This window comes from Gnatocerus cornutus, chromosome 7 (genome assembly GCF_029298725.1).
Source record: "Gnatocerus cornutus isolate USDA-ARS CGAHR chromosome 7, icGnaCorn1.1, whole genome shotgun sequence".
Lineage (NCBI taxonomy): Eukaryota > Metazoa > Arthropoda > Insecta > Coleoptera > Tenebrionidae > Gnatocerus > Gnatocerus cornutus.
This window is the reverse complement of record NC_142239.1, coordinates 6,690,008-6,712,623: the sequence shown is the minus strand read 5'-3', so window position 1 is coordinate 6,712,623 and position 22,616 is coordinate 6,690,008.

Genomic DNA, 22,616 nt, shown 5'->3' with positions numbered 1-22,616 from the left:
GTTGAATCTTGGTAAAAAGTCATGATTTTGTAGATTTCGTGCTCTTCTTTGCGAATTCAAGTCAGAAAACAACGAAAATCAGCGAGAAATCGTCGTTTTGCATCGAAATATGCGGTTTTCTGTAAGAATTTTGATGATTTCGTGCAGAATTCTGCTGTTTTCTTGCAATTCAGCCGTTGAATCTTGGTAAAAAGTCATGATTTTGTGGATTTCGTGCTCTTCTTTGCGAATTCAAGCCAGAAAACCACGAAAATCGGCGAGAAATCGTCATTTTGTATCGAAATATGCGGTTTTCTCTAAGAATTTTGATGATTTCGTGCAGAATTCTGCTGTTTTCTTGCAATTCAGCCGTTGAATCTTGGTAAAAAGTCATGATTTTGTGGATTTCGTGCTCTTCTTTGCGAATTCAAGCCAGAAAACCACGAAAATCGGCGAGAAATCGTCGCTTTGTATCGAAATATGCGGTTTTCTCTAAGAATTTTGATGATTTCGTGCAGAATTCTGCTGCTTTCTTGCAATTCAGCCGTTGAATCTTGGTAAAAAGTCATGATTTTGTAGATTTCGTGCTCTTCTTTGCGAATTCAAGCCAGAAAACAACGAAAATCGGCGAGAAATCGTCGTTTTGCATCGAAAAATGCGGTTTTCTGTAAGAATTTTGATGATTTCGTGCAGAATTCTGCTGCTTTCTTGCAATTCAGCCGTTGAATCTTGGTAAAAAGTCATGATTTTGTAGATTTCGTGCTCTTCTTTGCGAATTCAAGCCAGAAAACAACGAAAATCGGCGAGAAATCGTCGTTTTGCATCGAAATATGCGGTTTTCTGTAAGAATTTTGATGATTTCGTGCAGAATTCTGCTGTTTTCTTGCAATTCAAGCGTTGAATCTTGGTAAAAAGTCATGATTGTGTAGATTTCGTGCTTTTCTTTGCGAATACAAGCCAGAAAACAACGAAAATCGGCGAGAAATCGTCGTTTTGCATCGAAATATGCGGTTTTCTGTAAGAATTTTGATGATTTCGTGCAGAATTCTGCTGTTTTCTTGCAACTCAGCCGTTGAATCTTGGTAAAAAGTGATGATTTTGTAGATTTCGTGCTCTTCTTTGCGAATTGAAGCCAGAAAACAACGAAAATCGGCGAGAAATCGTTGTTTTGCATCGAAATATGCGGTTTTCTGTAAGAATTTTGATGATTTCGTGCAGAATTCTGCTGTTTTCTTGCAATTCAGCCGATGAATGTTGGTAAAAAGTCATGATTTTGTAGATTTCGTGCTCTTCTTGGCTAATTCAAGATAGAAAACAACGAAAATCAGCGAACAATCGTCGTTTTACATCGAAATATGCGGTTTTCTCTAAGAATTTTGATGATTTCGTGCAGAATTCTGCTGTTTTCTTGCAATTCAGCCGTTGAATCTTAGTAAAAAGTCATGATTTTGTAGATTTCGTGCTCTTCTTTGCGAATTCAAGCCAGAAAACAACGAAAATCGGCGAGAAATCGTCGTTTTGCATCGAAATATGCGGTTTTCTGTAAGAATTTTGATGATTTCGTGCTGAATTCTGCTGTTTTCGTGCAATTCAGCTGTTGAATCTTGGTAAAAGGTGATGATTTTGTAGATTTCGTGCTCTTCTTTGCGAATTCAAGCCAGAAAACAACGAAAATCGGCGAGAAATCGTCGTTTTGCATCGAAATATGCGGTTTTCTGTAAGAATTTTGATGATTTCGTGCAGAATTCTGCTGTTTTCTTGCAATTCAGCTGTTGAATCTTGGTAAAAAGTGATGATTTTGTAGATTTCGTGCTCTTCTTTGCGAATTCAAGCCAGAAAACAACGAAAATCGGCAAAAAATCGTCGTTTTGCATCGAAATATGCGGTTTTCTGTAAGAATTTTGATGATTTCGTGCAGAATTCTGCTGTTTTCTTGCAATTCAGCTGTTGAATCTTGGTAAAAAGTGATGATTTTGTAGATTTCGTGCTCTTCTTTGCGAATTCAAGCCAGAAAACAACGAAAATCGGCAAAAAATCGTCGTTTTGCATCGAAATATGCGGTTTTCTGTAAGAATTTTGATGATTTCGTGCAGAATTCTGCTGTTTTCTTGCAATTCAGCCGTTAAATCTTGGTAAAAAGTCATGATTTTGTAGATTTCGTGCTCTTCTTTGCGAATTCAAGCCAGAAAACCACGAAGATCGGCGAGAAATCGTCGTTTTGCATCGAAATATGCGGTTTTCTCTAAGAATTTTGATGATTTCGTGCAGAATTCTGCTGTTTTCTTGCAATTCAGCCGATGAATGTTGGTAAAAAGTCATGATTTTGTAGATTTCGTGCTCTTCTTGGCTAATTCAAGATAGAAAACAACGAAAATCAGCGAACAATCGTCGTTTTACATCGAAATATGCGGTTTTCTCTAAGAATTTTGATGATTTCGTGCAGAATTCTGCTGTTTTCTTGCAATTCAGCCGTTGAATCTTAGTAAAAAGTCATGATTTTGTAGATTTCGTGCTCTTCTTTGCGAATTCAAGCCAGAAAACAACTAAAATCGGCGAGAAATCGTCGTTTTGCATCGAAATATACGGTTTTCTGTAAGAATTTTGATGAGTTCGTGCAGAATTCTGCTGTTTTCTTGCAATTCAGCCGTTTAATCTTGGTAAAAAGTCATGATTTTGTAGATTTCGTGCTCTTCTTGGCGAATTCAAGATAGAAAACAACGAAAATCGGCGAACAATCGTCGTTTTACATCGAAATATGCGGTTTTCTCTAAGAATTTTGATGATTTCGTGCAGAATTCTGCTGTTTTCTTGCAATTCAGCCGTTGAATCTTAGTAAAAAGTCATGATTTTGTAGATTTCGTGCTCTTCTTTGCGAATTCAAGCCAGAAAACAACGAAAATCGGCGAGAAATCGTCGTTTTGCATCGAAATATGCGGTTTTCTGTAAGAATTTTGATGATTTCGTGCAGAATTCTGCTGTTTTCTTGCAATTCAGCTGTTGAATCTTGGTAAAAGGTGATGATCTTGTAGATTTCGTGCTCTTCTTTGCGAATTCAAGCCAGAAAACAACGAAAATCGGCGAGAAATCGTCGTTTTGCATCGAAATATGCGGTTTTCTGTAAGAATTTTGATGATTTCGTGCAGAATTCTGCTGTTTTCTTGCAATTCAGCTGTTGAATCTTGGTAAAAAGTGATGATTTTGTAGATTTCGTGCTCTTCTTTGCGAATTCAAGCCAGAAAACAACGAAAATCGGCAAAAAATCGTCGTTTTGCATCGAAATATGCGGTTTTCTGTAAGAATTTTGATGATTTCGTGCAGAATTCTGCTGTTTTCTTGCAATTCAGCTGTTGAATCTTGGTAAAAAGTGATGATTTTGTAGATTTCGTGCTCTTCTTTGCGAATTCAAGCCAGAAAACAACGAAAATCGGCAAAAAATCGTCGTTTTGCATCGAAATATGCGGTTTTCTGTAAGAATTTTGATGATTTCGTGCAGAATTCTGCTGTTTTCTTGCAATTCAGCCGTTAAATCTTGGTAAAAAGTCATGATTTTGTAGATTTCGTGCTCTTCTTTGCGAATTCAAGCCAGAAAACCACGAAGATCGGCGAGAAATCGTCGTTTTGCATCGAAATATGCGGTTTTCTCTAAGAATTTTGATGATTTCGTGCAGAATTCTGCTGTTTTCTTGCAATTCAGCCGATGAATGTTGGTAAAAAGTCATGATTTTGTAGATTTCGTGCTCTTCTTGGCTAATTCAAGATAGAAAACAACGAAAATCAGCGAACAATCGTCGTTTTACATCGAAATATGCGGTTTTCTCTAAGAATTTTGATGATTTCGTGCAGAATTCTGCTGTTTTCTTGCAATTCAGCCGTTGAATCTTAGTAAAAAGTCATGATTTTGTAGATTTCGTGCTCTTCTTTGCGAATTCAAGCCAGAAAACAACTAAAATCGGCGAGAAATCGTCGTTTTGCATCGAAATATACGGTTTTCTGTAAGAATTTTGATGAGTTCGTGCAGAATTCTGCTGTTTTCTTGCAATTCAGCCGTTTAATCTTGGTAAAAAGTCATGATTTTGTAGATTTCGTGCTCTTCTTGGCGAATTCAAGATAGAAAACAACGAAAATCGGCGAACAATCGTCGTTTTACATCGAAATATGCGGTTTTCTCTAAGAATTTTGATGATTTCGTGCAGAATTCTGCTGTTTTCTTGCAATTCAGCCGTTGAATCTTAGTAAAAAGTCATGATTTTGTAGATTTCGTGCTCTTCTTTGCGAATTCAAGCCAGAAAACAACGAAAATCGGCGAGAAATCGTCGTTTTGCATCGAAATATGCGGTTTTCTGTAAGAATTTTGATGATTTCGTGCAGAATTCTGCTGTTTTCTTGCAATTCAGCTGTTGAATCTTGGTAAAAGGTGATGATCTTGTAGATTTCGTGCTCTTCTTTGCGAATTTAAGCCAGAAAACAACGAAAATCGGCGAGAAATCGTCGTTTTGCATCGAAATATGCGGTTTTCTGTAAGAATTTTGATGATTTCGTGCAGAATTCTGCTGTTTTCTTGCAATTCAGCCGTTGAATCTTGGTAAAAAGTCATGATTTTGTAGATTTCGTGCTCTTCTTTGCGAATTCAAGCCAAAAAACCACGAAGATCGGCGAGAAATCGTCGTTTTGCATCGAAATATGCGGTTTTCTCTAAGAATTTTGATGATTTCGTGCAGAATTCTGCTGTTTTCTTGCAATTCAGCCGTTGAATGTTGGTAAAAAGTCATGGTTTTGTAGATTTCGTGCTCTTCTTTGCTAATTCAAGCCAGAAAACAACGAAAATCGGCGAAAAATCGTCGTTTTGCATCGAAATATGCGGTTTTCTGTTAGAATTTTGATGATTTCGTGCAGAATTCTGCTGTTTTCTTGCAATTCAGCTGTTGAATCTTGGTAAAAAGTCATGATTTTGTAGATTTCGTGTTCTTCTTTGCGAATTCAAGATAGAAAACAACGAAAATCAGCGAGAAATCGTCGTTTTGCATCGAAATATGCGGTTTTCTGTAAGAATTTTGATGATTTCGTGCAGAATTCTGCTGTTTTCTTGCAATTCAGCCGTTGAATCTTGGTAAAAAGTCATGATTTTGTAGATTTCGTGCTCTTCTTTGCGAATTCAAGCCAAAAAACCACGAAGATCGGCGAGAAATCGTCGTTTTGCATCGAAATATGCGGTTTTCTCTAAGAATTTTGATGATTTCGTGCAGAATTCTGCTGTTTTCTTGCAATTCAGCCGTAGAATCTTGGTAAAAAGTGATGATTTTCTCGATTTCGTGCTCTTCTTTGCAAATTCAAGCCAGAAAACAACAAAAATCGGCGAGAAATCGTTGTTTTGCATCGAATTATGCGTTTTTCTCCAAGAATTTTGATGATTTCGTGCAGAATTCTGCTGTTTTCTTGCAATTCAGCCGTTGAATCTTGGTAAAAAGTGATGATTTTGTAGATTTCGTGCTCTTCTTTGCGAATTCAAGATAGAAAACAACGAAAATCAGCGAGAAATCGTCGTTTTGCATCGAAATATGCGGTTTTCTCTAAGAATTTTGATGATTTCGTGCAGAATTCTGCTGTTTTCTTGCAATTCAGCCGTTGAATCTTGGTAAAAGTCATGATTTTGTAGATTTCGTGCTCTTCTTTGCGAATTCAAGCCAGAAAACAACGAAAATCGGCGAGAAATCGTCGTTTTGCATCGAAATATGCGGTTTTCTGTAAGAATTTTGATGATTTCGTGCAGAATTCTGCTGTTTTCTTGCAATTCAAGCGTTGAATCTTGGTAAAAAGTCATGATTTTGTAGATTTCGTGCTTTTCTTGGCAAATTCAAGATAGAAAACAACGAAAATCAGCGAGAAATCGTTGTTTTGCATCGAAATATGCGGTTTTCTGTAAGAATTTTGATGATTTCGTGCAGAATTCTGCTGTTTTCTTGCAATTCAGCTGTTGAATCTTGGTAAAAAGTGATGATTTTGTAGATTTCGTGCTCTTCTTTGCGAATTCAAGCCAGAAAACAACGAAAATCGGCAAAAAATCGTCGTTTTGCATCGAAATATGCGGTTTTCTGTAAGAATTTTGATGATTTCGTGCAGAATTCTGCTGTTTTCTTGCAATTCAGCTGTTGAATCATGGTAAAAAGTGATGATTTTGTAGATTTCGTGCTCTTCTTTGCGAATTCAAGCCAGAAAACAACGAAAATCGGCGAGAAATCGTCGTTTTGCATCGAAATATGCGGTTTTCTCTAAGAATTTTGATGATTTCGTGCAGAATTCTGCTGTTTTCTTGCAATTCAGCCGATGAATGTTGGTAAAAAGTCATGATTTTGTAGATTTCGTGCTCTTCTTGGCTAATTCAAGATAGAAAACAACGAAAATCAGCGAACAATCGTCGTTTTACATCGAAATATGCGGTTTTCTCTAAGAATTTTGATGATTTCGTGCAGAATTCTGCTGTTTTCTTGCAATTCAGCCGTTGAATCTTAGTAAAAAGTCATGATTTTGTAGATTTCGTGCTCTTCTTTGCGAATTCAAGCCAGAAAACAACTAAAATCGGCGAGAAATCGTCGTTTTGCATCGAAATATACGGTTTTCTGTAAGAATTTTGATGAGTTCGTGCAGAATTCTGCTGTTTTCTTGCAATTCAGCCGTTGAATCTTGGTAAAAAGTCATGATTTTGTAGATTTCGTGCTCTTCTTGGCGAATTCAAGATAGAAAACAACGAAAATCGGCGAACAATCGTCGTTTTACATCGAAATATGCGGTTTTCTCTAAGAATTTTGATGATTTCGTGCAGAATTCTGCTGTTTTCTTGCAATTCAGCCGTTGAATCTTAGTAAAAAGTTATGATTTTGTAGATTTCGTGCTCTTCTTTGCGAATTCAAGCCAGAAAACAACGAAAATCGGCGAGAAATCGTCGTTTTGCATCGAAATATGCGGTTTTCTGTAAGAATTTTGATGATTTCGTGCAGAATTCTGCTGTTTTCTTGCAATTCAGCCGTTGAATCTTGGTAAAAAGTCATGCTTTTGTAGATTTCGTGCTCTTCTTTGCGAATTCAAGCCAGAAAACCACGAAGATCGGCGAGAAATCGTCGTTTTGCATCGAAATATGCGGTTTTCTCTAAGAATTTTGATGATTTCGTGCAGAATTCTGCTGTTTTCTTGCAATTCAGCCGTTGAATGTTGGTAAAAAGTCATGATTTTGTAGATTTCGTGCTCTTCTTTGCGAATTCAAGCCAGAAAACAACGAAAATCGGCGAGAAATCGTCGTTTTGCATCGAAATATGCGGTTTTCTGTTAGAATTTTGATGATTTCGTGCAGAATTCTGCTGTTTTCTTGCAATTCAGCTGTTGAATCTTGGTAAAAAGTCATGATTTTGTAGATTTCGTGTTCTTCTTTGCGAATTCAAGATAGAAAACAACGAAAATCAGCGAGAAATCGTCGTTTTGCATCGAAATATGCGGTTTTCTCTAAGAATTTTGATGATTTCGTGCAGAATTCTGCTGTTTTCTTGCAATTCAGCCGTTGAATCTTGGAAAAAAGTGATGATTTTGTAGATTTCGTGCTCTTCTTTGCGAATTCAAGATAGAAAACAACGAAAATCAGCGAGAAATCGTCGTTTTGCATCGAAATATGCGGTTTTCTCTAAGAATTTTGATGATTTCGTGCAGAATTCTGCTGTTTTCTTGCAATTCAGCCGTTGAATCTTAGTAAAAAGTCATGATTTTGTAGATTTCGTGCTCTTCTTTGCGAATTCAAGCCAGAAAACAACTAAAATCGGCGAGAAATCGTCGTTTTGCATCGAAATATACGGTTTTCTGTAAGAATTTTGATGAGTTCGTGCAGAATTCTGCTGTTTTCTTGCAATTCAGCCGTTGAATCTTGGTAAAAAGTCATGATTTTGTAGATTTCGTGCTCTTCTTGGCGAATTCAAGATAGAAAACAACGAAAATCGGCGAACAATCGTCGTTTTACATCGAAATATGCGGTTTTCTCTAAGAATTTTGATGATTTCGTGCAGAATTCTGCTGTTTTCTTGCAATTCAGCCGTTGAATCTTAGTAAAAAGTTATGATTTTGTAGATTTCGTGCTCTTCTTTGCGAATTCAAGCCAGAAAACAACGAAAATCGGCGAGAAATCGTCGTTTTGCATCGAAATATGCGGTTTTCTGTAAGAATTTTGATGATTTCGTGCAGAATTCTGCTGTTTTCTTGCAATTCAGCCGTTGAATCTTGGTAAAAAGTCATGCTTTTGTAGATTTCGTGCTCTTCTTTGCGAATTCAAGCCAGAAAACCACGAAGATCGGCGAGAAATCGTCGTTTTGCATCGAAATATGCGGTTTTCTCTAAGAATTTTGATGATTTCGTGCAGAATTCTGCTGTTTTCTTGCAATTCAGCCGTTGAATGTTGGTAAAAAGTCATGATTTTGTAGATTTCGTGCTCTTCTTTGCGAATTCAAGCCAGAAAACAACGAAAATCGGCGAGAAATCGTCGTTTTGCATCGAAATATGCGGTTTTCTGTTAGAATTTTGATGATTTCGTGCAGAATTCTGCTGTTTTCTTGCAATTCAGCTGTTGAATCTTGGTAAAAAGTCATGATTTTGTAGATTTCGTGTTCTTCTTTGCGAATTCAAGATAGAAAACAACGAAAATCAGCGAGAAATCGTCGTTTTGCATCGAAATATGCGGTTTTCTCTAAGAATTTTGATGATTTCGTGCAGAATTCTGCTGTTTTCTTGCAATTCAGCCGTTGAATCTTGGAAAAAAGTGATGATTTTGTAGATTTCGTGCTCTTCTTTGCGAATTCAAGATAGAAAACAACGAAAATCAGCGAGAAATCGTCGTTTTGCATCGAAATATGCGGTTTTCTCTAAGAATTTTGATGATTTCGTGCAGAATTCTGCTGTTTTCTTGCAATTCAGCCGTAGAATCTTGGTAAAAAGTGATGATTTTGTCGATTTCGTGCTCTTCTTTGCAAATTCAAGCCAGAAAACAACAAAAATCGGCGAGAAATCGTTGTTTTGCATCGAATTATGCGTTTTTCTCTAAGAATTTTGACGATTTCGTGCAGAATTCTGCTATTTTCTTGCAATTAAGCCGTTGAATCTTGGTAAAAAGTCATGATTTTGTAGATTTCGTGCTCTTCTTTGCGAATTTAAGCCAGAAAACAACGAAAATCAGCGAGAAATCGTCGTTTTGCATCGAAATATGCGGTTTTCTCTAAGAATTTTGATGATTTCGTGCAGAATTCTGCTGTTTTCTTGCAATTCAGCTGTTGAATCTTGGTAAAAAGTGATGATTTTGTAGATTTCGTGCTCTTCTTTGCGAATTCAAGATAGAAAACAACGAAAATCAGCGAGAAATCGTCGTTTTGCATCGAAATATGCGGTTTTCTCTAAGAATTTTGATGATTTCGTGCAGAATTCTGCTGTTTTCTTGCAATTCAGCCGTAGAATCTTGGTAAAAAGTGATGATTTTCTCGATTTCGTGCTCTTCTTTGCAAATTCAAGCCAGAAAACAACAAAAATCGGCGAGAAATCGTCGTTTTACATCGAAATATGCGGTTTTCTCTAAGAATTTTGATGATTTCGTGCAGAATTCTGCTGTTTTCTTGCAATTCAGCCGTTGAATCTTAGTAAAAAGTCATGATTTTGTAGATTTCGTGCTCTTCTTTGCGAATTCAAGCCAGAAAACAACTAAAATCGGCGAGAAATCGTCGTTTTGCATCGAAATATACGGTTTTCTGTAAGAATTTTGATGAGTTCGTGCAGAATTCTGCTGTTTTCTTGCAATTCAGCCGTTTAATCTTGGTAAAAAGTCATGATTTTGTAGATTTCGTGCTCTTCTTGGCGAATTCAAGATAGAAAACAACGAAAATCGGCGAACAATCGTCGTTTTACATCGAAATATGCGGTTTTCTCTAAGAATTTTGATGATTTCGTGCAGAACTCTGCTGTTTTCTTGCAATTCAGCCGTTGAATCTTGGTAAAAAGTCATGATTTTGTGGATTTCGTGCTCTTCTTTGCGAATTCAAGCCAGAAAACCACGAAAATCGGCGAGAAATCGTCGTTTTGTATCGAAATATGCGGTTTTCTCTAAGAATTTTGATGATTTCGTGCAGAGTTCTGCTGTTGTTTGCAATTCAGCCGTTGAATCTTGGTAAAAAGTCATGATTTTGTAGATTTCGTGCTCTTCTTTGCGAATTCAAGCCAGAAAACAACGAAAATCAGCGAGAAATCGTCGTTTTGCATCGAAAAATGCGGTTTTCAGTAAGAATTTTGATGATTTCGTGCAGAATTCTGCTGTTTTCTTGCAATTCAGCCGTTGAATGTTGGTAAAAAGTCATGATTTTGTAGATTTCGTGCTCTTCTTTGCGAATTCAAGCCAGAAAACCACGAAAATCGGCGAGAAATCGTCGTTTTGCATCGAAATATGCGGTTTTCTGTAAGAATTTTGATGATTTCGTGCAGAATTCTGCTGTTTTCTTGCAATTCAGCAGTTGAATCTTGGTAAAAAGTCATGATTTTGTAGATTTCGTGCTCTTCTTTGCGAATTCAAGCCAGAAAACCACGAAGATCGGCGAGAAATCGTCGCTTTGCATCGAAATATGCGGTTTTCTCTAAGAATTTTGATGATTTCGTGCAGAATTCTGCTGTTTTCTTGCAATTCAGCCGTTGAATGTTGGTAAAAAGTCATGATTTTGTAGATTTCGTGCTCTTCTTTGCGAATTCAAGCCAGAAAACAACGAAAATCGGCGAGAAATCGTCGTTTTGCATCGAAATATGCGGTTTTCTGTTAAAATTTTGATGATTTCGTGCAGAATTCTGCTGTTTTCTTGCAATTCAGCTGTTGAATCTTGGTAAAAAGTCATGATTTTGTAGATTTCGTGTTCTTCTTTGCGAATTCAAGATAGAAAACAACGAAAATCAGCGAGAAATCGTCGTTTTGCATCGAAATATGCGGTTTTCTCTAAGAATTTTGATGATTTCGTGCAGAATTCTGCTGTTTTCTTGCAATTCAGCCGTTGAATCTTGGTAAAAAGTGATGATTTTGTAGATTTCGTGCTCTTCTTTGCGAATTCAAGATAGAAAACAACGAAAATCAGCGAGAAATCGTCGTTTTGCATCGAAATATGCGGTTTTCTCTAAGAATTTTGATGATTTCGTGCAGAATTCTGCTGTTTTCTTGCAATTCAGCCGTTGAATCTTGGTAAAAGTCATGATTTTGTAGATTTCGTGCTCTTCTTTGCGAATTCAAGCCAGAAAACAACGAAAATCGGCGAGAAATCGTCGTTTTGCATCGAAATATGCGGTTTTCTGTTAAAATTTTGATGATTTCGTGCAGAATTCTGCTGTTTTCTTGCAATTCAAGCGTTGAATCTTGGTAAAAAGTCATGATTTTGTAGATTTCGTGCTTTTCTTGGCAAATTCAAGATAGAAAACAACGAAAATCAGCGAGAAATCGTTGTTTTGCATCAAAATATGCGGTTTTCTGTAAGAATTTTGATGATTTCGTGCAGAATTCTGCTGTTTTCTTGCAATTCAGCCGTTGAATCTTGGTAAAAAGTCATGATTTTGTAGATTTCGTGCTCTTCTTTGGAAATTCAAGATAGAAAACAACGAAAATCAGCGAAAAATCGTCGTTTTGCATCGAAATATGCGGTTTTCTCTAAGAATTTTGATGATTTCGTGCAGAATTCTGCTGTTTTCTTGAAATTCAGCCGTTGAATCTTGGTAAAAAGTCATGATTTTGTAGATTTCGTGCTCTTCTTTGCGAATTCAAGCCAGAAAACAACGAAAATCGGCGAGAAATCGTCGTTTTGCATCGAAATATGCGGTTTTCTGTAAGAATTTTGATGATTTCGTGCAGAATTCTGCTGTTTTCTTGCAATTCAGCCGTTGAATCTTGGTAAAAAGTGATGATTTTGTAGATTTCGTGCTCTTCTTTGCGAATTGAAGCCAGAAAACAACGAAAATCGGCGAGAAATCGTTGTTTTACATCATTATATGCGGTTTTCTGTAAGAATTTTGATGATTTCGTGCAGAATTCTGCTGTTTTCTTGCAATTCAGCCGTTGAATCTTGGGAAAAAGTCATGATTTTGTAGATTTCGTGCTCTTATTTGCGAATTCAAGCCAGAAAACAACGAAAATCGGCGAGAAATCGTTGTTTTGCATCGAAAAATGCGGTTTTCTGTAAGAATTTTGATGATTTCGTGCAGAATTCTGCTGTTTTCTTGCAATTCAGCCGTTGAATCTTGGTAAAAAGTCATGATTTTGTAGATTTCGTGCTCTTCTTTGCGAATTCAAGCCAGAAAACAACGAAAATCGGCGAGAAATCGTCATTTTGCATCGAAATATGCGGTTTTCTGTAAGAATTTTGACGATTTCGTGCAGAATTCTGCTGTTTTCTTGCAATTCAGCCGTTGAATCTTAGTAAAAAGTCATGATTTTGTAGATTTCGTGCTCTTCTTTGCGAATTCAAGCCAGAAAACAACGAAATTCAGCGAGAAATCGTTGTTTTGCATCGAAATATGCGGTTTTCTGTAAGAATTTTGATGATTTCGTGCAGAATTCTGCTGTTTTCTTGCAATTCAGCCGTTGAATCTTGGTAAAAAGTCATGATTTTGTAGATTTCGTGCTCTTCTTTGCGAATTCAAGCCAGAAAACAACGAAAATGGGCGAGAAATCGTCGTTTTGCATCGAAATATGCGGTTTTCTGTAAGAATTTTGATGATTTCGTGCAGAATTCTGCTGTTTTCTTGCAATTCAGCTGTAGAATCTTGGTAAAAAGTGATGATTTTGTAGATTTCGTGCTCTTCTTTGCGAATTCAAGCCAGAAAACAACAAAAATCGGCGAGAAATCGTTGTTTTGCATCGAAATATGCGGTTTTCTGTAAGAATTTTGATAATTTCGTGCTGAATTCTGCTGTTTTCTTGCAATTCAGCCGTTGAATCTTGGTAAAAAGTCATGATTTTGTAGATTTCGTGCTCTTCTTTGCGAATTCATGAGAGAAAACAACGAAAATCGGCGAGAAATCGTCGTTTTGCATCGAAATATGCGGATTTCTGTAAGAATTTTGATGATTTCGTGCAGAATTCTGCTGTTTTCTTGCAATTCAGCCGTTGAATCTTGGGAAAAAGTCATGATTTTGTAGATTTCGTGCTCTTCTTTGCGAATTGAAGCCAGAAAACAACGAAAATGGGCGAGAAATCGTCGTTTTGCATCGAAATATGCGGTTTTCTGTAAGAATTTTGATGATTTCGTGCAGAATTCTGCTGTTTTCTTGCAATTCAGCTGTAGAATCTTGGTAAAAAATGATGATTTTGTAGATTTCGTGCTCTTCTTTGCGAATTCAAGCCAGAAAACAACAAAAATCGGCGAGAAATCGTTGTTTTGCATCGAAATATGCGGTTTTCTCTAAGAATTTTGATGATTTCGTGCAGAATTCTGCTGTTTTCTTGCAATTCAGCCGTTGAATCTTGGTAAAAAGTGATGATTTTGTAGATTTCGTGCTCTTCTTTGCGAATTCAAGATAGAAAACAACGAAAATCAGCGAGAAATCGTCGTTTTGCATCGAAATATGCGGTTTTCTCTAAGAATTTTGATGATTTCGTGCAGAATTCTGCTGTTTTCTTGCAATTCAGCCGTTGAATCTTGGTAAAAGTCATGATTTTGTAGATTTCGTGCTCTTCTTTGCGAATTCAAGCCAGAAAACAACGAAAATCGGCGAGAAATCGTCGATTTGCATCGAAATATGCGGTTTTCTCTAAGAATTTTGATGATTTCGTGCAGAATTCTGCTGTTTTTTGCAATTCAGTCGTTGAATCTTGGTAAAAAGTCATGATTTTGTAGATTTCGTGCTCTTCTTTGCGAATTCAAGCCAGAAAACAACGAAAATCAGCGAGAAATCGTCGTTTTGCATCGAAATATGCGGTTTCTGTAAGAATTTTGATGATTTCGTGCAGAATTCTGCTGTTTTCTTGCAATTCAAGCGTTGAATCTTGGTAAAAAGTCATGATTTTGTAGATTTCGTGCTTTTCTTGGCAAATTCAAGATAGAAAACAACGAAAATCAGCGAGAAATCGTTGTTTTGCATCAAAATATGCGGTTTTCTGTAAGAATTTTGATGATTTCGTGCAGAATTCTGCTGTTTTCTTGCAATTCAGCCGTTGAATCTTGGTAAAAAGTCATGATTTTGTAGATTTCGTGCTCTTCTTTGGAAATTCAAGATAGAAAACAACGAAAATCAGCGAAAAATCGTCGTTTTGCATCGAAATATGCGGTTTTCTCTAAGAATTTTGATGATTTCGTGCAGAATTCTGCTGTTTTCTTGAAATTCAGCCGTTGAATCTTGGTAAAAAGTCATGATTTTGTAGATTTCGTGCTCTTCTTTGCGAATTCAAGCCAGAAAACAACGAAAATCGGCGAGAAATCGTCGTTTTGCATCGAAATATGCGGTTTTCTGTAAGAATTTTGATGATTTCGTGCAGAATTCTGCTGTTTTCTTGCAATTCAGCCGTTGAATCTTGGTAAAAAGTGATGATTTTGTAGATTTCGTGCTCTTCTTTGCGAATTGAAGCCAGAAAACAACGAAAATCGGCGAGAAATCGTTGTTTTACATCATTATATGCGGTTTTCTGTAAGAATTTTGATGATTTCGTGCAGAATTCTGCTGTTTTCTTGCAATTCAGCCGTTGAATCTTGGGAAAAAGTCATGATTTTGTAGATTTCGTGCTCTTATTTGCGAATTCAAGCCAGAAAACAACGAAAATCGGCGAGAAATCGTTGTTTTGCATCGAAAAATGCGGTTTTCTGTAAGAATTTTGATGATTTCGTGCAGAATTCTGCTGTTTTCTTGCAATTCAGCCGTTGAATCTTGGTAAAAAGTCATGATTTTGTAGATTTCGTGCTCTTCTTTGCGAATTCAAGCCAGAAAACAACGAAAATGGGCGAGAAATCGTCGTTTTGCATCGAAATATGCGGTTTTCTGTAAGAATTTTGATGATTTCGTGCAGAATTCTGCTGTTTTCTTGCAATTCAGCTGTAGAATCTTGGTAAAAAGTGATGATTTTGTAGATTTCGTGCTCTTCTTTGCGAATTCAAGCCAGAAAACAACAAAAATCGGCGAGAAATCGTTGTTTTGCATCGAAATATGCGGTTTTCTGTAAGAATTTTGATAATTTCGTGCTGAATTCTGCTGTTTTCTTGCAATTCAGCCGTTGAATCTTGGTAAAAAGTCATGATTTTGTAGATTTCGTGCTCTTCTTTGCGAATTCATGAGAGAAAACAACGAAAATCGGCGAGAAATCGTCGTTTTGCATCGAAATATGCGGATTTCTGTAAGAATTTTGATGATTTCGTGCAGAATTCTGCTGTTTTCTTGCAATTCAGCCGTTGAATCTTGGGAAAAAGTCATGATTTTGTAGATTTCGTGCTCTTCTTTGCGAATTGAAGCCAGAAAACAACGAAAATGGGCGAGAAATCGTCGTTTTGCATCGAAATATGCGGTTTTCTGTAAGAATTTTGATGATTTCGTGCAGAATTCTGCTGTTTTCTTGCAATTCAGCTGTAGAATCTTGGTAAAAAATGATGATTTTGTAGATTTCGTGCTCTTCTTTGCGAATTCAAGCCAGAAAACAACAAAAATCGGCGAGAAATCGTTGTTTTGCATCGAAATATGCGGTTTTCTGTAAGAGTTTTGATAATTTCGTGCTGAATTCTGCTGTTTTCTTGCAATTCAGCCGTTGAATCTTGGTAAAAAGTCATGATTTTGTAGATTTCGTGCTCTTCTTTGCGAATTCATGCCAGAAAACAACGAAAATCGGCGAGAAATCGTCGTTTTGCATCGAAAAATGCGGTTTTCTGTAAGAATTTTGATGATTTCGTGCAGAGTTCTGCTGTTTTCTTGCAATTCAGCCGTTGAATCTTGGTAAAAAGTCATGATTTTGTAGATTTCGTGCTCTTCTTTGCGAATTCAAGCCAGAAAACAACGAAAATCGGCGAGAAATCGTCGTTTTGCATCGAAATATGCGGTTTTCTGTAAGAATTTTGATGATTTCGTGCAGAATTCTGCTGTTTTCGTGCAATTCAGCAATTGAATCTTGGTAAAAAGTCATGATTTTGTAGATTTCGTGCTCTTCTTTGCGAATTCAAGCCAGAAAACCACGAAAATCGGCGAGAAATCGTCGTTTTGTATCGAAATATGCGGTTTTCTCTAAGAATTTTGATGATTTCGTGCAGAGTTCTGCTGTTTTCTTGCAATTCAGCCGTTGAATCTTGGTAAAAAGTCATGATTTTGTAGATTTTGTGCTCTTCTTTGCGAATTCAAGCCAGATAACAACGAAAATCGGCGAGAAATCGTCGTTTTGCATCGAAAAATGCGGTTTTCTGTAAGAATTTTGATGATTTCGTACAGAATTCTGCTGTTTTCTTGCAATTCAGCCGTTGAATCTTGGTAAAAAGTCATGATTTTGTGGATTTCGTGCTCTTCTTTGCGAATTCAAGCCAGAAAACAACGAAAATCGGCGAGAAATCGTCGTTTTGCATCGAAATATGCGGTTTTCTGTAAGAATTTTGATGATTTCGTGCAGAATTCTGCTGTTTTCTTGCAATTCAGCCGTTGAATCTTGGTAAAAAGTCATGATTTTGTAGATTTCGTGCTCTTCTTTGCGAATTCAAGCCAGAAAACCACGAAGATCGGCGAGAAATCGTCGTTTTGCATCGAAATATGCGGTTTTCTCTAAGAATTTTGATGATTTCGTGCAGAATTCTGCTGTTTTCTTGCAATTCAGCCGTTGAATGTTGGTAAAAAGTCATGATTTTGTAGATTTCGTGCTCTTCTTTGCGAATTCAAGCCAGAAAACAACGAAAATCGGCGAGAAATCGTCGTTTTGCATCGAAATATGCGGTTTTCTGTTAAAATTTTGATGATTTCGTGCAGAATTCTGCTGTTTTCTTGCAATTCAGCTGTTGAATCTTGGTAAAAAGTCATGATTTTGTAGATTTCGTGTTCTTCTTTGCGAATTCAAGATAGAAAACAACGAAAATCAGCGAGAAATCGTCGTTTTGCATCGAAATATGCGGTTTTCTCTAAGAATTTTGATGATTTCGTGTAGAATTCTGCTGTTTTCTTGCAATTCAGCCGTTGAATCTTGGTAAAAAGTGATGATTTTGTAGATTTCGTGCTCTTCTTTGCGAACTCAAGATAGAAAACAACGAAAATCAGCGAGAAATCGTCGTTTTGCATCGAAATATGCGGTTTTCTCTAAGAATTTTGATGATTTCGTGCAGAATTCTGCTGTTTTCTTGCAATTCAGCCGTTGAATCTTGGTAAAAGTCATGATTTTGTAGATTTCGTGCTCTTCTTTGCGAATTCAAGCCAGAAAACAACGAAAATCGGCGAGAAATCGTCGTTTTGCATCGAAATATGCGGTTTTCTCTAAGAATTTTGATGATTTCGTGCAGAATTCTGCTGTTTTTTGCAATTCAGTCGTTGAATCTTGGTAAAAAGTCATGATTTTGTAGATTTCGTGCTCTTCTTTGCGAATTCAAGTCAGAAAACAACGAAAATCAGCGAGAAATCGTCGTTTTGCATCGAAATATGCGGTTTTCTGTAAGAATTTTGATGATTTCGTGCAGAATTCTGCTGTTTTCTTGCAATTCAAGCGTTGAATCTTGGTAAAAAGTCATGATTTTGTAGACTTCGTGCTCTTCTTTGGAAATTCAAGATAGAAAACAACGAAAATCAGCGAAAAATCGTCGTTTTGCATCGAAATATGCGGTTTTCTCTAAGAATTTTGATGATTTCGTGCAGAATTCTGCTGTTTTCTTGAAATTCAGCCGTTGAATCTTGGTAAAAAGTCATGATTTTGTAGATTTCGTGCTCTTCTTTGCGAATTCAAGCCAGAAAACAACGAAAATCGGCGAGAAATCGTCGTTTTGCATCGAAATATGCGGTTTTCTGTAAGAATTTTGATGATTTCGTGCAGAATTCTGCTGTTTTCTTGCAATTCAGCCGTTGAATCTTGGTAAAAAGTGATGATTTTGTAGATTTCGTGCTCTTCTTTGCGAATTGAAGCCAGAAAACAACGAAAATCGGCGAGAAATCGTTGTTTTACATCATTATATGCGGTTTTCTGTAAGAATTTTGATGATTTCGTGCAGAATTCTGCTGTTTTCTTGCAATTCAGCCGTTGAATCTTGGGAAAAAGTCATGATTTTGTAGATTTCGTGCTCTTCTTTGCGAATTCAAGCCAGAAAACAACGAAAATCGGCGAGAAATCGTCGTTTTGCATCGAAATATGCGGTTTTCTGTAAGAATTTTGATGATTTCGTGCAGAATTCTGCTGTTTTCTTGCAATTCAGCCGTTGAATCTTGGTAAAAAGTGATGATTTTGTAGATTTCGTGCTCTTCTTTGCGAATTGAAGCCAGAAAACAACGAAAATCGGCGAGAAATCGTTGTTTTACATCATTATATGCGGTTTTCTGTAAGAATTTTGATGATTTCGTGCAGAATTCTGCTGTTTTCTTGCAATTCAGCCGTTGAATCTTGGGAAAAAGTCATGATTTTGTAGATTTCGTGCTCTTATTTGCGAATTCAAGCCAGAAAACAACGAAAATCGGCGAGAAATCGTTGTTTTGCATCGAAAAATGCGGTTTTCTGTAAGAATTTTGATGATTTCGTGCAGAATTCTGCTGTTTTCTTGCAATTCAGCCGTTGAATCTTGGTAAAAAGTCATGATTTTGTAGATTTCGTGCTCTTCTTTGCGAATTCAAGCCAGAAAACAACGAAAATCGGCGAGAAATCGTCATTTTGCATCGAAATATGCGGTTTTCTGTAAGAATTTTGACGATTTCGTGCAGAATTCTGCTGTTTTCTTGCAATTCAGCCGTTGAATCTTAGTAAAAAGTCATGATTTTGTAGATTTCGTGCTCTTCTTTGCGAATTCAAGCCAGAAAACAACGAAATTCAGCGAGAAATCGTTGTTTTGCATCGAAATATGCGGTTTTCTGTTAGAATTTTGATGATTTCGTGCAGAATTCTGCTGTTTTCTTGCAATTCAGCCGTTGAATCTTGGTAAAAAGTCATGATTTTGTAGATTTCGTGCTCTTCTTTGCGAATTCAAGCCAGAAAACAACGAAAATGGGCGAGAAATCGTCGTTTTGCATCGAAATATGCGGTTTTCTGTAAGAATTTTGATGATTTCGTGCAGAATTCTGCTGTTTTCTTGCAATTCAGCCGTTGAATCTTGGTAAAAAGTCATGATTTTGTAGATTTCGTGCTCTTCTTTGCGAATTCAAGCCAGAAAACAACGAAAATCGGCGAGAAATCGTCATTTTGCATCGAAATATGCGGTTTTCTGTAAGAATTTTGACGATTTCGTGCAGAATTCTGCTGTTTTCTTGCAATTCAGCCGTTGAATCTTAGTAAAAAGTCATGATTTTGTAGATTTCGTGCTCTTCTTTGCGAATTCAAGCCAGAAAACAACGAAATTCAGCGAGAAATCGTTGTTTTGCATCGAAATATGCGGTTTTCTGTTAGAATTTTGATGATTTCGTGCAGAATTCTGCTGTTTTCTTGCAATTCAGCCGTTGAATCTTGGTAAAAAGTCATGATTTTGTAGATTTCGTGCTCTTCTTTGCGAATTCAAGCCAGAAAACAACGAAAATGGGCGAGAAATCGTCGTTTTGCATCGAAATATGCGGTTTTCTGTAAGAATTTTGATGATTTCGTGCAGAATTCTGCTGTTTTCTTGCAATTCAGCTGTAGAATCTTGGTAAAAAGTGATGATTTTGTAGATTTCGTGCTCTTCTTTGCGAATTCAAGCCAGAAAACAACAAAAATCGGCGAGAAATCGTTGTTTTGCATCGAAATATGCGGTTTTCTGTAAGAATTTTGATAATTTCGTGCTGAATTCTGCTGTTTTCTTGCAATTCAGCCGTTGAATCTTGGTAAAAAGTCATGATTTTGTAGATTTGGTGCTCTTCTTTGCGAATTCATGAGAGAAAACAACGAAAATCGGCGAGAAATCGTCGTTTTGCATCGAAATATGCGGATTTCTGTAAGAATTTTGATGATTTCGTGCAGAATTCTGCTGTTTTCTTGCAATTCAGCCGTTGAATCTTGGTAAAAAGTCATGATTTTGTAGATTTCGTGCTCTTCTTTGCGAATTGAAGCCAGAAAACAACGAGAATGGGCGAGAAATCGTCGTTTTGCATCGAAATATGCGGTTTTCTGTAAGAATTTTGATGATTTCGTGCAGAATTCTGCTGTTTTCTTGCAATTCAGCTGTAGAATCTTGGTAAAAAATGATGATTTTGTAGATTTCGTGCTCTTCTTTGCGAATTCAAGCCAGAAAACAACAAAAATCGGCGAGAAATCGTTGTTTTGCATCGAAATATGCGGTTTTCTGTAAGAATTTTGATAATTTCGTGCTGAATTCTGCTGTTTTCTTGCAATTCAGCCGTTGAATCTTGGTAAAAAGTCATGATTTTGTAGATTTCGTGCTCTTCTTTGCGAATTCATGCCAGAAAACAACGAAAATCGGCGAGAAATCGTCGTTTTGCATCGAAAAATGCGGTTTTCTGTAAGAATTTTGATGATTTCGTGCAGAGTTCTGCTGTTTTCTTGCAATTCAGCCGTTGAATCTTGGTAAAAAGTCATGATTTTGTAGACTTCGTGCTCTTCTTTGCGAATTCAAGCCAGAAAACAACGAAAATCGGCGAGAAATCGTCGTTTTGCATCGAAATATGCGGTTTTCTGTAAGAATTTTGATGATTTCGTGCAGAATTCTGCTGTTTTCTTGCAATTCAGCAATTGAATCTTGGTAAAAAGTCATGATTTTGTAGATTTCGTGCTCTTCTTTGCGAATTCAAGCCAGAAAACCACGAAAATCGGCGAGAAATCGTCGTTTTGTATCGAAATATGCGGTTCTCTCTAAGAATTTTGATGATTTCGTGCAGAATTCTGCTGTTTTCTTGCAATTCAGCCGTTGAATCTTGGTAAAAAGTCATGATTTTGTAGATTTTGTGCTCTTCTTTGCGAATTCAAGCCAGATAACAACGAAAATCGGCGAGAAATCGTCGTTTTGCATCGAAAAATGCGGTTTTCTGTAAGAATTTTGATGATTTCGTACAGAATTCTGCTGTTTTCTTGCAATTCAGCCGTTGAATCTTGGTAAAAAGTCATGATTTTGTAGATTTCGTGCTCTTCTTTGCGAATTCAAGCCAGAAAACAACGAAAATCGGCGAGAAATCGTCGTTTTGCATCGAAATATGCGGTTTTCTCTAAGAATTTTGATGATTTCGTGCAGAATTCTGCTGTTTTCTTGCAATTCAGCCGTTGAATCTTGGTAAAAAGTGATGATTTTGTAGATTTCGTGCTCTTCTTTGCGAATTCAAGATAGAAAACAACGAAAATCAGCGAGAAATCGTCGTTTTGCATCGAAATATGCGGTTTTCTCTAAGAATTTTGATGATTTCGTGCAGAATTCAGCTGTTTTCTTGCAATTCAGCCGTTGAATCTTGGTAAAAGTCATGATTTTGTAGATTTCGTGCTCTTCTTTGCGAATTCAAGCCAGAAAACAACGAAAATCGGCGAGAAATCGTCGTTTTGCATCGAAATATGCGGTTTTCTCTAAGAATTTTGATGATTTCGTGCAGAATTCTGCTGTTTTTTGCAATTCAGTCGTTGAATCTTGGTAAAAAGTCATGATTTTGTAGATTTCGTGCTCTTCTTTGCGAATTCAAGCCAGAAAACAACGAAAATCAGCGAGAAATCGTCGTTTTGCATCGAAATATGCGGTTTTCTGTAAGAATTTTGATGATTTCGTGCAGAATTCTGCTGTTTTCTTGCAATTCAAGCGTTGAATCTTGGTAAAAAGTCATGATTTTGTAGATTTCGTGCTTTTCTTGGCAAATTCAAGATAGAAAACAACGAAAATCAGCGAGAAATCTTTGTTTTGCATCGAAATATGCGGTTTTCTGTAAGAATTTTGATGATTTCGTGCAGAATTCTGCTGTTTTCTTGCAATTCAGCCGTTGAATCTTGGTAAAAAGTCATGATTTTGTAGATTTCGTGCTCTTCTTTGAAAATTCAAGATAGAAAACAACGAAAATCAGCGAAAAATCATCGTTTTGCATCGAAATATGCGGTTTTCTCTAAGAATTTTGATGATTTCGTGCAGAATTCTGCTGTTTTCTTGAAATTCAGCCGTTGAATCTTGGTAAAAAGTCATGATTTTGTAGATTTCGTGCTCTTCTTTGCGAATTCAAGCCAGAAAACAACGAAAATCGGCGAGAAATCGTCGTTTTGCATCGAAATATGCGGTTTTCTGTAAGAATTTTGATGATTTCGTGCAGAATTCTGCTGTTTTCTTGCAATTCAGCCGTTGAATCTTGGTAAAAAGTGATGATTTTGAAGATTTCGTGCTCTTCTTTGCGAATTGAAGCCAGAAAACAACGAAAGTCGGCGAGAAATCGTTGTTTTACATCATTATATGCGGTTTTCTGTAAGAATTTTGATGATTTCGTGCAGAATTCTGCTGTTTTCTTGCAATTCAGCCGTTGAATCTTGGGAAAAAGTCATGATTTTGTAGATTTCGTGCTCTTATTTG